Below are 16,444 nucleotides of genomic sequence, written 5' to 3'. Positions count from 1 at the left end.
AGCTGTGTGTTCTTGGATGATTTTCTTAACTCCCCTCTTTCAGTTCCCTCTTCTGTTTAATGGGATACCCTCAAAATCTCAATCTTTGACCCACTCTTACGGCATTACCCTGCATTACAGGAAGGGGAAAATGTTGAGAAATTAGAAGTATTGAGCTCAATGCTGAATGCTTTCCATATCTTCTGTCATCTCACCCCACAAAACTAAGTGAGGTAGATATGTCCATTTTATAGATGACAAAGTGAGGCACAGAGAGGTTATTTAACTTGCCCAAAGTCATGCAGTAAGTAGAAAGAGAGCCAGGGTTTCACCCAAGGCTGTCTGACCCAAGTTTGTACTGTTGTCTGTGCCTCTGACTGATGAAGGGCCATCCCTTTAGGGGTATTCTGCTGCTTTCATTCACCTCACAGCTTTGGGAGGTATGCTGGGGGCAAGGAGAGGGGGCAGAAGGAGATACCCACGCACTGGCCCAACCACAGCTTCTGAATTAAATACTGACTGGGGTGACAGATATCAAATAGGGTGTATATATATGTATCTCCAAAACCCACTGCCGTCGAGTTGATTCCAACTCATAGAAACCCTATAGGTCAGAGTAGAACTGCCTGATAGAGTTTCTGAGGAGCACCTGGCAGATTCGAACTGCCAGCCTCTTGGTTAGCAGCCGTAGCTCTTAACCACTACGCCACCAGGGTTTCCATATATATATATATATATATATATTTTTTTTTTTTTTTGAGGGAAGGATATCTAGGAAGAAATAAAGCTCTTAAGTAACCAGTCTGAGATTCCTCAGCAAATTAATGAAGAAGTAAATATAATAGTATTAATTCCTTCTTTTGTGTACCATTTTGTAGTGATACAAAAGTTATAGAGCCAATCCCCAAAGAGGTCTGATTGACTTTAACTGGATGTAATTCCTTAGACATTTTCTAAACTGTGCTGCCGCACCCATCTCCCACCTCCTTATTACTTCATCTTCAGCTGCACCAAGTTCTCTCAGCCATTGCCTGTTTCTTGGCTGAGGGATTTTTCTAGCTGCCAACATCTGCTTGGTCTACCCAAATGGTAGGCTTGCAATCCCAGGGAGGTATTTACTTGTTCTGAAAAACTCAAATCCTCTCTCCTTCCCCTGTTGATGGTGGCTGTCCTGTTGATTCTGATTCATGGTGACCCTATGTGTGCAGAATAGAGCTCCGTAAGGGTTTTAAGGCTGAGACCTTTCAGAAGGGATTACCAGGCCTGCTTTCTGAGGAACCTCTGGGTGGCTTCTAAGACCTCCTAGAAACAGTCCACAACCAGTGACTGATACTGTTGGTATGTAACTCCCACAGCCCCCTCGCCCCTCTGGTAGGATAACTCTGAGGAGTATCTTCCACACCCTTAGAGTTTTCCCAGTGGGATTAAGCTCCAGGTGCCCACACTGATAGCTAGCTTGATAATGCACCCTGTTTTAGCTGCTGTCCTTTCCGTCTGTCATGTTCCCATTCCCCTATAGGTGTTTCCTGGGATCACCTCCCAAATAAACTACTTGCCCTGGAATTCATGTCTTAAAGAAGCTTCTGGAGGAACCCAAATGCAGACCCTTGCTCAGAATTGTGCTAGGCGGTGGGGAAACAGGTGGGGAGGACACATGATCTTCAATGAGCCCATGGTTTTGTAAGGGTGACAGAGAAGGAAACACACAGATGCAGTTTTGTATGGTACAAGTCACTGTTGAGATGTGGCTTGAAGACAGCACAAGAGCAGGCCTGGTTAGCTCTGCTTTTGGGGTGGTAGGAGAAAGAGAGGACTTCTAGGTGGCACAATCGGTTAAGCACTGCTAGCCAAAAGGTTGGCAATTTGAACCCACCCAGAGGCGCCTCAGAAGACAGGCATGGTGATCCGCTTCTGGAGGGTTCCAGCCTTGAAGACCCTGTGGAACAGTTCTATTTTGCACATGTGCAGTTGCCATGAGTCAGAATCGACTCAACAGTAACCAACAACAGGGGGAGGAGAGTGGATTTGAGCTTTACAGAGCAAGTAAATATTTGAAGGTAGGAAGGGTGTGTGACAAAATATTTTCTCTCCTCAGAAAGGAGAAAAGCACTTTAATGTCACAAACCGGGTCTGGAGGCATGTTTTGTCCTGGGAGCAGGCAGAACTCATGGAGTCTCAGAAAGGTATGTAAGAGAGAGGCCAAGATGCAGTCTCTCCATCAAGACTTGTTTGAGGAGGGAGGGGTCCTGATTAGTGGGGAGGAAGAAGAGGCTGGCACTTTGAAAGCAAGGAGGTATGCCCCTTGGATGCTCTTTTCCTTTCCTGCCCTCCTCAAGCGCCTTTGCGTCTGCTTGCCCTTCACAGCTATGCCTCCTGCCTCCTCTGGAGCCAGCCCCTTCATCTGTTGGCAAAGCTGTTCTGTGTTGCTGGGGCTTTCTCTTGCTCAAGGTGAACTCTGAGTCTGGGTCAGTAACTCCTCCAAGCCTCTGGCACCAGTCAGCCTTCTCATCTTGCCTCTCTGAGTCTTTTAGTCTGAAAAGAATTTCTGGTTACCAGGTAAGCAGCTGGACAGCATGTCTTAAGGCTGAGGGCTTCTTTGGCTGCCCTCAAGCTGCAGTTACTACTGAAGCTGGGTATATGCTCCTGACTTTGCCCCAAGGGGGAGTTTTGAAACTGTAGCCTGACTTATCAGTGAAGTAAATCGAGAGGAACTTTTGCAGCACCTGCCCTTGCCACAAGGTTCCTGGGTGGTGCAAATAGTTTGCACTTGGAAGAACTTGGCTGCTAACCAAAAGGTCGGCAGTTCGAATCCACCAGGCACTCCTTGGAAACCCTATGGGGCAGTTCTACTCTGTCCTATAGGGTCACTATGAGTTAGAATCTATTCGATGGCAGCAGGTTTGGGTTTTTGGTTTTTTTTTTTTTTTACTAAACGAAAGGTTAGTGGTTTGAACCTACCAAGCAGCGCCACGTAAAAAGTCCTGGTGATCTGCTTCCAAAAAGATTACAGTTGAGAAAACCCTATGGAGCAGCTCTACTTTGCAACACATGGGGTCACCATGAGTCTGTATTGACTCGATGGCAATGGGTTTGTTGCCCTTCCCAGAGCACCTAGAAAGGAGCAGCTTGTAGGCCATTTGATCCTGTACTTCACCCAGTTGCTGATTGGGCCAGAGATGGACACTTAATCCAATCTCAGAATTGTGTGGCCAAACATAGAAAGTTGGGCTAAGCCAATTGATTTCTCTCTCTAAAATTTGAAATCAGAAATGTTAAGAGACTGTGCCTGATCTGTGATGGGCCTGGAGCAGGAAGTTTATGGGAACTAGGAGCTGGTCTTTGGGGCCATGTACAGGTTGATGTTCAGGCAGAAGAGAGTAGGTATGAGGGAGATGGTGGAGAATGGAGCAGCCCCACAGAGAGAACCACCTCCACCCAGTGCTATGGAGGTGGTTCTCGGCTACCCTGAGGCCTCGGTCTACTTAGTTTTCTATCATTTCTATCTTTGAAGCCCTACAGTAAATACCTTCTACTTAAGCTAGCTTGAGTGGGTTTCTCTTCTGTACAATTGAAAGAGTCTTGATGGAAGCAGAGCCCAGTGGTAGCCTGCTACACTGCCACGATGCAGCCACTTGGAGAGCAACCTGAGCGAGATGAGGAGTGTGTCTGTAGAGGTGAGGATGAATTCCTGTGAGCATACGAGAGAAATGAACTCCAAGTGCTTATTGTACCGGATCTTAGGGAAGTCTTTGCTGCATGCCTCAGGTTGCAAGGAACAGTGGAGGTGTGAAAGGAGCCAGGTATCTTCAGAGGTAGGATTCCAGGTAATAGAGATTGCTCAAGGTGAACATAACATAGGCTGAGAGGAGGGAAGAAAATCCTTTTAAGGTGGGGACGCTGTGGTCAAAGACATGAGAGTATGAATAAATTCATTCACTCATTATTATTATATAAATTTACAAACGGTAAAATTGACTTTCTTTTTCTTGGTGTACAGTTCTCTGTGTTTTAACACATGTATAGATTTATGTAACCACCATTACAATCGGGACAGTTCTAGCACAAAACTTCCTTGTGCCCCTTTGTAGTCAAACCTCCCTCCTCTCTCTCCCCCATCTTTTGGGGGAAAAAGCTAGTGAAGAGGACTTGAAGCACTTACTGATGAAGACGAAAGACTGTAGTCTTCAGTATGGATTACACCTTAACATAAAACAAAAATCCTCACAGCTGGACCAGTAAGCAACATCATGCTGAATGAAGAAAAGATTGAAGTTGTCAAAGATTTCATTTTACTTGAATCCATAATCAACGCCAATGGAAGCAGCAGTCAAGAAATCAAACAACTATTGCATTGGGCAAATCTGTTGCAAAAGACCTATTTAAAGTGTTGAAAAGCAAAGATGTCACTTTGAGGACTAAGGTGCCCCTGATCCAAGCCATGATATTTTCAATCATCTCATATGCATGTAAAAGCTGGACAATGAATAAGGAAGACTGAAGAAGAATTGACACCTTTGAATTATGGTGTTGACGAAGAATATTGAATATGTTATGGACTGCCAGAGGAACGAACGAATCTACCTTGGAAAAAATACAGCCAGAATGCTCATTAGAAGTGAGGATGGCGAGACTTTGTCTCACATACTTTGGGCATGTTATCAGGAAGGACCAGTCCCTGGAGAAGGATATCACGCTTGGTACGGTAGAGGATCAGCTAAAAGAGGAAGACCCTCCATAAGATGGACTGATGTGGTGGCTGCAATGATGGGCTCAAATATAGCAACCATTGTGAAGATGGTGGAGAACCGGGCAATGTTTCGTTCTGTAGTACACAGGGTTGCTATAGGTCCGAACCGACTCAATGGCACCTAACAACAACAATCTTTATGGGCGATCACCAGGTCTTTCTCCCATGGAGCTGCTGGGAGGGGGGTTCAAACTGCCAACCTTTTGGTTAGCGGTCTAGCAAATGTTGCACTACCGTAATCGGCCCTCAATAAACGTTCATTGAAAGAGTGAATTAATACATGTATGTATGTAGAAACAAATTATCACATAGCAGGGCATTCAATGAAATTTAACTTCATGTCCTTTCTCAGACTGCAAACTCTATCAAATCTGTTTTTTTCTTTTTGACAAACGACTTTGCACTCATTCATTGGCTGATGTATTGCAAAACAGTTTTAAATTTACTTTGAAATGCACCATCATTCTATCCTCTTAGGAGCAGGTGCTATTTCCCTTGCTTGCTACTGTCCTGTTCTTTTAAGCATTCATGGCAGCTAAGCAAACCCTTTCTTTGATTTTTCTTCCTCTGCAGGCTCTGTGTGACTAATCAGTCATTACTTGTGAATAATGACCAAGGAGGCTGCTGGATCACGTAGGAATCTAGCTACTTTGCCTCTGAGCATTCAGCTCTTAGTTAATGAAACGAGAGCAGTTTTACCACCAACGCCATCCTCTAGGATGCCCAAAGAGCTGCCTTTCACGATCCAGTGGGGGTCATGGGGGACTCAGGAAGGATGGGTGATATGGGGACTTTGGGAAGGACAAGCTGGAATAGCTTTATCATGCCTCAAGAGTATTTTGGGGGAAAAGCCAGCATAGCGAGGTGATTTATTTTTATGAAGCATTGTTTCCCATGGTGGGTGAAAGCATGGGGGTTTGGAGAGTTGGAGCTGGTAGTGAGAGAGGCAGAGCTTATCCTCAGCTTTCCCTTATTCATTGACAAGGAATAACAACAATGGTATCAATAACTAATAATCACAGATCCTGGGGAGACTGGAAATGGAGTTGGCAGCAAGTAGACATGGTTGGTTATCTAGTCCAGCATTTCTTAAATCCCCCAAGTGCTCGTGGCTAAAGGGTCCAAGGTCAAAATGTTTGGAAAACACAACATGCACTTACTGCCCACGCCCCCCACCCCTCTTCAACCCCAAGCCTTTTTGACTGCACTTTGCTCAGTAACATAAAAAGTCACCAGAAAAATAAAGAAATCTGATTAACTTTGCTTCACTCAGAGTTCTGGTGCTTATTTCACCAAACCCGTTGCCATTGAGTCAATTCTGACTCATAGTGACCCTACAGGACAGAGTAGGATAGCCCCATAGGGTTTTCGGACAGCGGCTGGTGGATTCCAACTGCTGATCTTTTGGTTGGCAGCCAAGCTTTTAACTGCTATGCCAGAAACCCTTGCTTTTTGTAACTAATATTAACAACTCCTGGAAGGAAGACAGTTTGGGTAATGTGGTTCTGAGCACAGGTGGTTATTAGTTATTGTTATATAACAAACAGGTACTAGGCAATTTGTTCATTCATTCATTCAACAAAGGTCTTTTGAGTGACTACTCTGCATAATGTAATGTGCTAGGAGCAAGGGATATGGATTTGATTAAGGCTGGTATGAAGCTTATAGTACGGTGGGCAATACAAAATTAAATAAAAAATTTCCCAATTGATTGTTTAATCATAGTTGTGATGAGTGCTACAAAAAAGAAGCACAGGATACATGTAAATTTAAATAACAGGATAAGGAAGGTGGTTTGGGAGGACAATCAGAGAAGCCATAGGTTGACCAGCCGTTCTAATTTGCATGGGACTGGAGAGTTTCCCAGGAAGTGAGACTTTCAGTGCTAAAGCCAGTTCCAGGCAAACTGGGATGGTGGGTCACCCTAGAAGAAAGTGACTTCTGGGATTACATCTGAGGACCCTTATTATGGCAGAGAATTGTGGGTCATCTGCAGACTTGTTTTGTGGAGTTGTTTCACGTCTCGGGGCCTGAGTTTCCCTATCTCAGGGAAACGGGAACGGAAGTGCCCTGGCTCCTCTGCCGCACCCCCCCCACCCCCGATTGTTGGGAATAACAAGAGGAGTGGTTGCCATGGAAGGCCTTTGCCAGGTAACTTGTGCTATGTAAGTGCAAGGGATTGCTGTTCCTGTGGAGGAATTGCAGTTCATCATTCCCTGAAGGAAGAGTCCTTGTTCCTCCAGGAGAGAGTTTTCTGAGAACATCTCTTGGCAAACATCCATATTTTTAAATCTTCCAGCAAGCTGCTTTTTCCACAGATGCAAGAACAGGAGTGCAGGCATAGGCTCACCTTGGGAGGTGTAAATCAGGGAGGCAGGAAACCGTCGGGATGCTACCGGAAACACTTTTCCCTGCCTGAGAAGGGCCTCAGCCCAATAGCATGTTCCTGTTGCCAGGCCCTCGGGCAGGGTGGGCTCAGATGACCATGCATGGTCTCTGCAGCCCCCAGGAGCAGGCTGCACTTGGGGTGAGTCTCATTACCTGTTGGAGTTCAGCATCTTCATGTATAACGTGGGGATACTGACATTTATTTCATCCAGTTATTGGAAGCTTAATGTTAATAACAATAACAACATAAAGATCACCAAATTGAATGATTTTATCACGCACAAAAGGGGCATTGATGGTTAAGTGGTAGAATTCTCCCCTTCCGTGTGGAAGACCTAGGTTCAGTTCCTCTCCAATGCACCTCATGTGAAGTCACCACCTGTTTGTCAGCGGTGGTTTGTGTGTTTCTATGATGGTAAACCTATTTCAGCATAGCTTCCAGACTAAGAAAGACTAGGAAGAAAGGCCTGGAGATCTACTTCCAAAAACCAGCTGTGATGGTTCATGTTGTGTGCTAACTTGGTTAAGCCATGATTCTCAGTAGTTTGACAGTTATATAATGATGTAGTCATCCTCTGTGATGTGATCTAATGTGATCAGTCAGTCGGTTGTTAGGGGCATTTCCTTGGGGGTGTGGCCTGCATCCAATGTATATGTGGACATTCTGGCAAAGCTCACTTTCTTGCTCTAGATTCTGCATCCAGCCTGTCATCATCTGACCTCTGGTTCTTGGGACTTGAGCCAGCGGCTTGCCATATTGTCTACCGATCTTGGGATATATCAGCCTCCACAGCCTGTGAGCCAGCAGCCTGCTGCCATCTTACCTGCCAACTTGGGCTCATCAGCCCCTGAGGCTACTTGAGTCAGGAGAATCCTCCAGCTTGATGCCTGGCCCATGGGCTTGGAACTTGTCAGCCTCTACAGCTGCATGAGCCATTTCCTTGAGATAAATGTGTGTATGTGTGTGTGTGTGTGTGTGTGTGTGCATGTATGCCATCTGTTGACACATACATTTAATCCCAACAAAAAAGTAGATTTTATTATTACAGTAAAACCTATGAAAGCTGGAACCTGTGTAAAGCATAAACTTGCCAGAGAAGAAAAACTAAAATATTTTCCACTAAAAGGAGTGACAGAAAAGTGGTAAGACTGCACCCTGTCAAAGGCAAAACAGTTGAGGGACCCAGAAAAAACAAGGCAGTCCCATCGAGTTCCACTTCTCACAGCTTTTGCTGTATCTTTCATCTTACAAATGCAATAAAGTGGGCTGAGAGAGGTTAAGAGACTTGTCAAAGGTAGAGTGAACAACCATCCTGTATGCCCAGTACTGTTCAGATTTTGGCACTGAAAGTCCCACGTCCTAGAAAACCCCTTGGCCCCGGACAACCCAGGATGATTGGTCATCCTAGTGGGTCACGCAACTAGTAACAGGTAAACTGTTATATATTTGAGGTGGAGGATTATCATAATAAAATTGTTAATAAATTATCAAAATGATAATATCAATATAATTATTATATTTTATTATCGGCACTGGGTTTATATAATAATCATTATTACATTAACTTCTATTTCAGTATAAAGCAAGCACTTCTAGCCTCCCAATAAGACCCTTTTCCATTAAAAAGCCCACCAGACTTCAGTGCTGCTCACCAGTATTTCTAGTTTTCCTCCTGGGCACGTTCGGAATGTCCTTTCTGGAACTTTGATGGTAGGCTTGGTCATCTGACTTGTTTTGGCCAATGAAATGTGAGTAGAAATGACATGCCTCACTACAGGGCAGAAGCATGTGCACTTCTCCCTCTTCCTTGGAGCGGATGCTGGTGGTGCTTCTCCCAGCCATTCTCTTGTCTGGCGTATGCGTCCCCCAGCTGCTGTGAGAGTTGGGCTGATACCAGCTCTCAGCTGTCCCTACTTAGCAGGGCTGAGAGCACACAATCTGGAGCCAGACCACCTAGGTTCAAAACAACTCTGCCATGAATACTGGATGTGCCTGAGCAAGTTACCTTCTCCGAGCCCTAGTTTTCTTAACTCTATAAGGGAGAGTTCTGCGAGGATTAAAGAGTGTGCATGTAAGGCTCTTATAACAGTGTCTGGCACATAGTAAGTCTCAGTTTAGCTATTTTGATTTCTTCTGCTTCACCCTTGTGTAGCATAACAGCCCACAAAAGGGTCCTAAAGTGGTCACAAAAGGTGGTTTTTGAGCGACAGATGAGGAACCAAAGTCCAGAGATGCTGAGCAGTATTTTCAGTGTCACACGAGACTTCATGCTGGAGTTGAAATCAGAACCAAGGCAAGAAGATGGTAATAACACTGGGTCAACACACACTATTTGGCAGGCACTGCATTATCTCATTTAATCTTCACATAGCAGCTGACTTGGAAATTATTATAATCCTGATTTTACAGACGTGGAAATAGAGGCAGGGGAGGTGAAGTAGCATGACTAGTAATGTGTAGGGGAGTTAGAAAAGAATAGAAACTAGATATTTTAGGGTGAACTATTATTTAGCAATGAAAAGGGTAACCGTGATCTACCCTGAACTATGATTACTAAGTTTAAATAATGAAAAGCATTGGTTATTGAACTTCTTTTTAGAACAGCAACCAATGTTTATTTGTTTATTTACACAAGTGTTACATACAAACACTTTCTACCTTGCTTCTTTAAAAGGTGAATTTTTATGCTGGAATAATTTTGGAATTGCAGAAAAATTGCAAAGATAGTACAGGGAGTTCCTATATACTCTTCACCCAGTTTCCCTTGAGACTAACATCTTACATTACATTTGGCAAAACTAAGCAATGAACACTGGTACATTACTATTAACTAAACTCCAAACTGTATTCAGTATTCACCAGTTTTCCACCAATATACTTCATCTATTCCAGGATTTAATCTAGGGTTTTTCAATTTTAAGAGAAAAAAAGTCTTGGTAATGATGTAAAACCTTGTTTACTAAGGGAATGTGTAGTTGATATTGTTGTTAGGTGCTATCGAATCAGTTCCAACTCATTGCGACCCTATGCACAATAGCAGAACAAAACGCTGCCTGGTGCTGCACCATCTTCACAACCATTATTATGTTTGAGCCCATTGTTGCAGCCACTGTGTCAATCCATCTTGTTGAGGGTCTTCCTCTTTTTCAATGACCCTCTACTTTATTAAGCATGATGTCCTTCTCCAGGGACTGGTCCCTCCTGATAACATGGCCACAATATGTGAAACACAGTCTTGCCATTCTTCCTTCTAAGGAGCATTCTGGCTGTTCTCTTCCAAGACAGATTTGTTGGTTCTTCTGGCAGTCCATGGTATGTTTAATATTCTTCACCAACACCATAATTCAAAGGCATCAATTCTTCTTCAGTCTTCCTTATTTATTGTACAGCTTTCGCATGCCTATCAGGCCACTGAAGATACCACAGTTTGGATCAGGCGTACCTTAGTCCTCAAGGTGACATCTTTGCTTTTTAACACTTTTTAAAGATGTATTTTGCTGCAGATTTATCAATGCAGCAAGTCTGATTTTTTGACTGCTGCTTCCATGGGTGTCGATTGTCGATCCAAGTAAAATGAAATCCTTGACAACTTCAATATATTTTCCATTTGTCATGATGTTGCTTATTAGTCCAGTTGTGAGGATTTTTTTTTTCTTTATACTGAGGTGTCATTCATACAGAAGGCTATAGTCTTTGATCTTCATCAGTGTTTTAAGTCCTCTTCACTTTCAGCAAGCAAGGTTGTGCCATCTGCATGTCACACGTTGTTTATGAGTCTTCCTTCAATCCTGATGTTGAGCTCTTCTTCATATAGTCCAGCCTCTCAGATTATCTGCTCAGCATACAGATTGAATAGATACGGTGAAAGGATACAATCCTGATGCACACCTTTCCTGATTTTAAACCACCCATTATTCCCTTGATCTGTTCGAATGACTGCCTCTTGTTCTATGTACAGGCTCCACATGAGCACAATTAAATGTTCTGGAATTCCCATTCTTTGCAACATTATCCATAATTTGTTATGATCCACACAGTTGAATGCCTTTGCATAGTCAATAAAACAAAGGCAAATGTCTCTGGTATTCTCTGCTTTCAGCCAAGATCCATCTGACATCAGCAATGATATCACTCGTTCCATGTCCTCTTCTGAATCCGACTTGAGTTTCTGGAAGTTCCCTGTTGATGTACTTCTGCAACCGTTTTGAATTGTCTTCAGCAAAATTTTACTTGTGGGTGATATTAATGATATTATTTGATAATTTCCGCATTCTGTTGTATCACCTTTCTTTGGAATGGGCACGTATATGGGTCTCCTCTAGTCAATTGGCCAGGTAGCTGTCTTCCAAATCTCATGGTATACAGGAATTAGGGCTTCCAGCGTTGCATCTGTTTGTTGAAACATCTTGTCTTAGATATCTAGTGTTGCTATAGCAGAAATACCACAAGTGGATGGCTTTAACAAAGAGAAATTAATTTTCTCACAGTTTAGGAGGCTGGAAGTCCAAATTCGGAGTGCTGGCTATAGGGGAAGGCTTTCTCTCTCTGTTGGCAGCTCTGTGGTAAAGTCCTTGTCTCTTTTGAGCTTCTGCTCCTGGGTGGTCTTCATGTGGCTTGGCATCTCTCTTCCCCATTTCTCTCTCTGCTCACTTGTTTAATCTCTTTTTATATCTCAAAGGAAATTGACTCAAGAGATATCCTACTCTAATCCTGCATCATTCATGTAACAAAGACAACCTATTCCAAATGGAATTATAACCCAGGGCTTGGAACCAGTTCAGAATGGTTCAATAATGGCTGAAACAAATGAGGGCAGTGTAGGTGTTGCACAGCAACCAAATCTGTAGTTCATGGGATTTTGACCAGAGTTGGAAACAAACAGCAGTGCTGCACTCAAAGACGGCCACCGACCACACAGCTTTGAATGTGTGTTGCTCGCCACAGTCCTGCCAATAACCCGATCCAGATTAGATTATTGGCAGGACTGTGGCGAGCAACACACATTCAAAACAACGCAGTCAGAAGTCATCTTGGATAAAGGCACCACTGTTTGTTTCCTACTCTGGTCAAAATCCCACGGACAACAGATTTGGTTGCTATGCAACATGTACTTTCCCCTCCTTTATGCCGGCAATTACTGACCTGTTCCAAGTTGTTTCGAAGTTCTGTTATAATTGCAGGCATAGAGTTAGGATTTGCCACACATATTTTGGGGGGACATAATTCATAACACATCTCATTTGGTATTCCATCAATTTCTGGAGTCTTGTTTTTCATTCACTTGATCATTTGCTACCTCCTGAAATGGTTGAACATCGACCAATTCTTTTTGGTACAGTAACTCTATTCTTTTCATCTGCTTTTGATGCTTCCTGTGTCGTTCAATTTTTTTTGTCTATAGAATCATTCAATATTGCAATTCAGGATCTGAGTTTTTTCTTTAGGTCTTTCAGCTTGAGAACTACCAAGCATGTTCTTCCCTTTTGATTTTCTAACTCCAGATCTTTGCACATTTCATTATAATACTTTGACTTCTTGAGCTGCCCTTTAAGATCTTCTGTTCAGCACTTTTATTTTATCATTTCTTCCTTTCGCTTTAGCTACTCTACATTCAAAAGTAAGTTTCAGAGTCTCTTCTGGCATCTGTTTTGGTCCTTTCTTTCTTTCCTGTCTTTTTAATCACTTTTTGCTTTCTTCCCATACACTGCCCTTGATGTCATCCCACAGCTTATTTGGTCTTTAGTCATTAGTGTTCAATGGGTCAAACCTATTCTTTTCTTTTTTTTTTTTATTGTGCTTTAGATGAAGGGAAAACCCTGGTGGCATAGTGGTTAAGTGCTATGGCTGCTAACCAAAGGGTTGGCAGTTCGAATCTGCCAGGCGCTCCTTGGAAACTCTATAGGGCAGTTCTACTCTGTTCTCCAGGGTCGCTATGAGTCAGAATCGACTCGATGGCACAGGGTTTGGTTTTTGGTTTTGGTTAGATGAAGGTGTACAGAGCAAATTAGTTTCTCATTAAACAATTAATACACATATCATTTTGTGACTTTGGTTGCCAACCCAGTGACATATCAACACCCTTCCCTTCTCGACTTTCAACCAGCTTTTCTATTCCCTCCTACCTTCTTGTCCTTGCCCCTGGGCTGGTGTGTCCTTTAGTCTTGTATACATAGTTGAGCTACGCTTATTATTGTTTGTTTTATGGGACTGTCTAATCTTTGGTTGAAAGGTAAACCTCAGGAGTGATTTCAGTATTGAGTTAAAAGAAGTGTCTGGGGGTCATACTCTTGGAGTTTCTCGTCTCTGTTAGACCAGCAAGTCTGATCTTTTTTGTGTGAAATCTATTTTTGAGATGCTCTCTAAATACAGATGGAATATATACTCAAGGTCATGTTTTTGCTTTCATGGACTTGTTTTAATTTTCTTCAGCTTCAACTTGAACTTGCAGACGAGTAATTGATAGTCTATTCTGCAGTCAGCCCCCTGACCTTGTTCTGACTGATGATATTGGGCTCCTCCATCATCTCTTTTCACAGGTGTAGTTGGTTTTATTCCTGTGTATTCCATCTGGCGAGGTCCATGTGTATAGTCGCTGTTTATGTTGTTGAAAAATATATTTGCAGTGAATAAGTTGTTGGCCTTGCAAAATTCTATCATGTGATCTCCTGCATTGTTTCTATCACCAAGGCCATACTTTCCAACTACCAAGTATTCTTTGTTTCCAGCTTTTGCATTCCAATCACAAGTAATTATCAATGCACCTTGATTGCATGTGTGACCAATTTCAGACTGCAGAAGTTGGTAAAATCTTCAATTTCTTTATCTTTGGCATTAGTGCTTCATGTGTAAATTTGAATAATAATCGTATTTACTGGTCTTCCTTATAGTGATATTATCCTATCACTGACAGCATTGTACTTCAGGATAGATCTTGAAATGTTGTTTTTAATGATGAATGCAAAACCATTCCTCTTCAGTTTGTCATTCCCAGCATAGTAGACCATATGATTATCTGATTCAATACGGCCAATACTAATCCATTTCGGCTCACTAATGCCTACTATATCAATGTTTATGCATTCCATCTCATTTTTGACAACTTCCAGTTTTCCTAGATTCATACTTTGTACATTCCATGTTCTGATTATTAGTGGTTGTTTGCAGTGTTTCTTCTCATTTTAAACTGTGCCACATCAGCAAATGAAGGTCTTGAACATTTTACTGCATCCACATCATTAATGTCGACTCTACTTTGAGGAGGCAGCTCTTTCCCCAGTTGTATCTTGAGTGCCTTCCAACCTGAGGGGCTCATCTTCCAGCACTATATCAGGCAGTGTTCATCTGCTATTCTTAAGGTTTTCACTGGCCAATTTTCTTTAGAGGTAGATTGTCATGTTGCTCTTCCTAGTGGTATTCAAAATACTGGTGGCATAGTTCCTAGCATCACAGCAACACTCAAGCTACCACAGTATGACAAACTGACAGACTAGTGGTGGATTCGATACTAGGGCAGTAGAATTATAGGTAAAAAGAGCCCTGCTGGTGCAAAGGTTAAGTGCCCAACTGCTATTTGAAATTTTGGTGGTTCAATCCCTCCCAGGGGCTCCATGGGAAAAAGACGTGGAATCTGTTCCAGCAAAGATTACAGAAAACCCTAAAAACAACAACAATAGATTTATAGGTGATATATTTTTTCTGTGTTCAAAACTTTAACACTCTTGTTACATTAACTATTTGAGAAATGTTATTACAGAGAAGACTTCTGTACTACAAGAGTCTGGCATTGTCCACCTTACTAGGTCGTAGATTGGAAAATTTCCTAAATTATCTACTCAATCCACCAAATGAAGGAGAAGACTGTGTTAGTGTGTTTTGTAGGGAGGCCAGTGGTGGTGGAAGTTAAGCCATGGTCATTGTCACTAAACAGGCAACATGAAGAGAAAGAGGCTGGATGTACTTAAATTCTGCTTCACGGATCGATAATCTAGTGGTTGACAAATCTAGAAGAGTGACTTGAAAGTTTTTTCCTAAATCTGAGCTTCTGTGACTCTAAGAGCAAGCATTTATTAATCTTCTATAATGTGCCAGGCCTTCTTCCAGCTGCCTTACATATGTTGTCTCTGTTATCCTCAAAATAAGGTGTCAGAATTCCCTTTTTAAAGAGCAAGATCAGAAAGGCCAAGAGACATGCCCAAGAACACACAGCTTGTCAGTTGCAGAGCAAGGATTAGAACCACGGCCTACCTGACTCTATTGTCTTTTATGATCCAAATTGTACTCCTTTGACATTTCCTCTAAAAAATGCCCTTTTAGAATTTGGCATCAGAGGAGAACCCTGATATTCTGCTGAGGTTTTGGTTCAGGGGCCTGAAGGGATACCCAGGGAGAAAATAAGGAGGCTTCAGGAGGCACAACTGAGTTTTGTGTGTGGATGTTTTTCAGTGGGGAAGCTGGGGGGGCAAACCATTTGCCTAAACTAGAAGTTTCAACTTCTCCCTCCTCTCTTCCTCAGTTAAGCAATAACAAGGATGCCTCGGATAAGGATAGCAATAATGTGTCATCCTTGGTTAAAACTAGCATTTTGGAGACTTTGGAGGGGTGCCAGCATTTGCATGGGTGAGCAGGGCCCAGTCAGCCCTCCAGATATATCCAGGAGTTCCCTTGGGACAGGCCAAGTTGAGTTTCCTGGGCCAGATGCTTGTGAAACTTCCAACTTGGCTTTGGGGTAGGACACACACACACACACACACACACACACACACTCATTCATACACACACGCCAAAGCAAAATAAAGTGGAATAAAAAAGCTGGAGGCACCCCAGCGTGCCCTATTTACAAATCGCTTCAGTTCATTCCAGGTTTTATTTGATTTTCTCCTTCACTGAGAAGTGGGGAGACATCAGAATGACTTATGTGCCAAAGAGAGGACTCCCAACCATCCTTCAGCTTCCTTCGCCCCCTTGATCCCTTTTGTGTGACAGGATGCCCTCAATTACTCTCTCTGGGGGGGTTCTAGCCAGAAAGAAGATGGAGCCAACCATCTGTTACCAACTCCAGTGAGCAATTTAATTTCCTCTTGTTCCCAATGAGGAGGATTTTGTAAATACATAAATTATCGTCAGTCCTGGTTAATCAGGATTCTGCCGCCTGAAGGGGTGGAGATGGCCAGCCATAGACACCCACTGGCCCTGGCATTCCAGGAGGGCGCCCTGACTGTGGTAGAAAAACGATATGAGCGCATCCAAGAATGGCAGACAGGGAAACTTGTTTAGTGATCATCTAACTTGACACCTTTTTTTCCAAATGAGAAAATCTGAGACAGGAGAAA

Source organism: Elephas maximus, chromosome 3 (genome assembly GCF_024166365.1).
Source record: "Elephas maximus indicus isolate mEleMax1 chromosome 3, mEleMax1 primary haplotype, whole genome shotgun sequence".
NCBI classification, from domain to species: Eukaryota; Metazoa; Chordata; class Mammalia; order Proboscidea; family Elephantidae; genus Elephas; species Elephas maximus.
Note: the sequence above shows the minus strand (reverse complement) of the source record.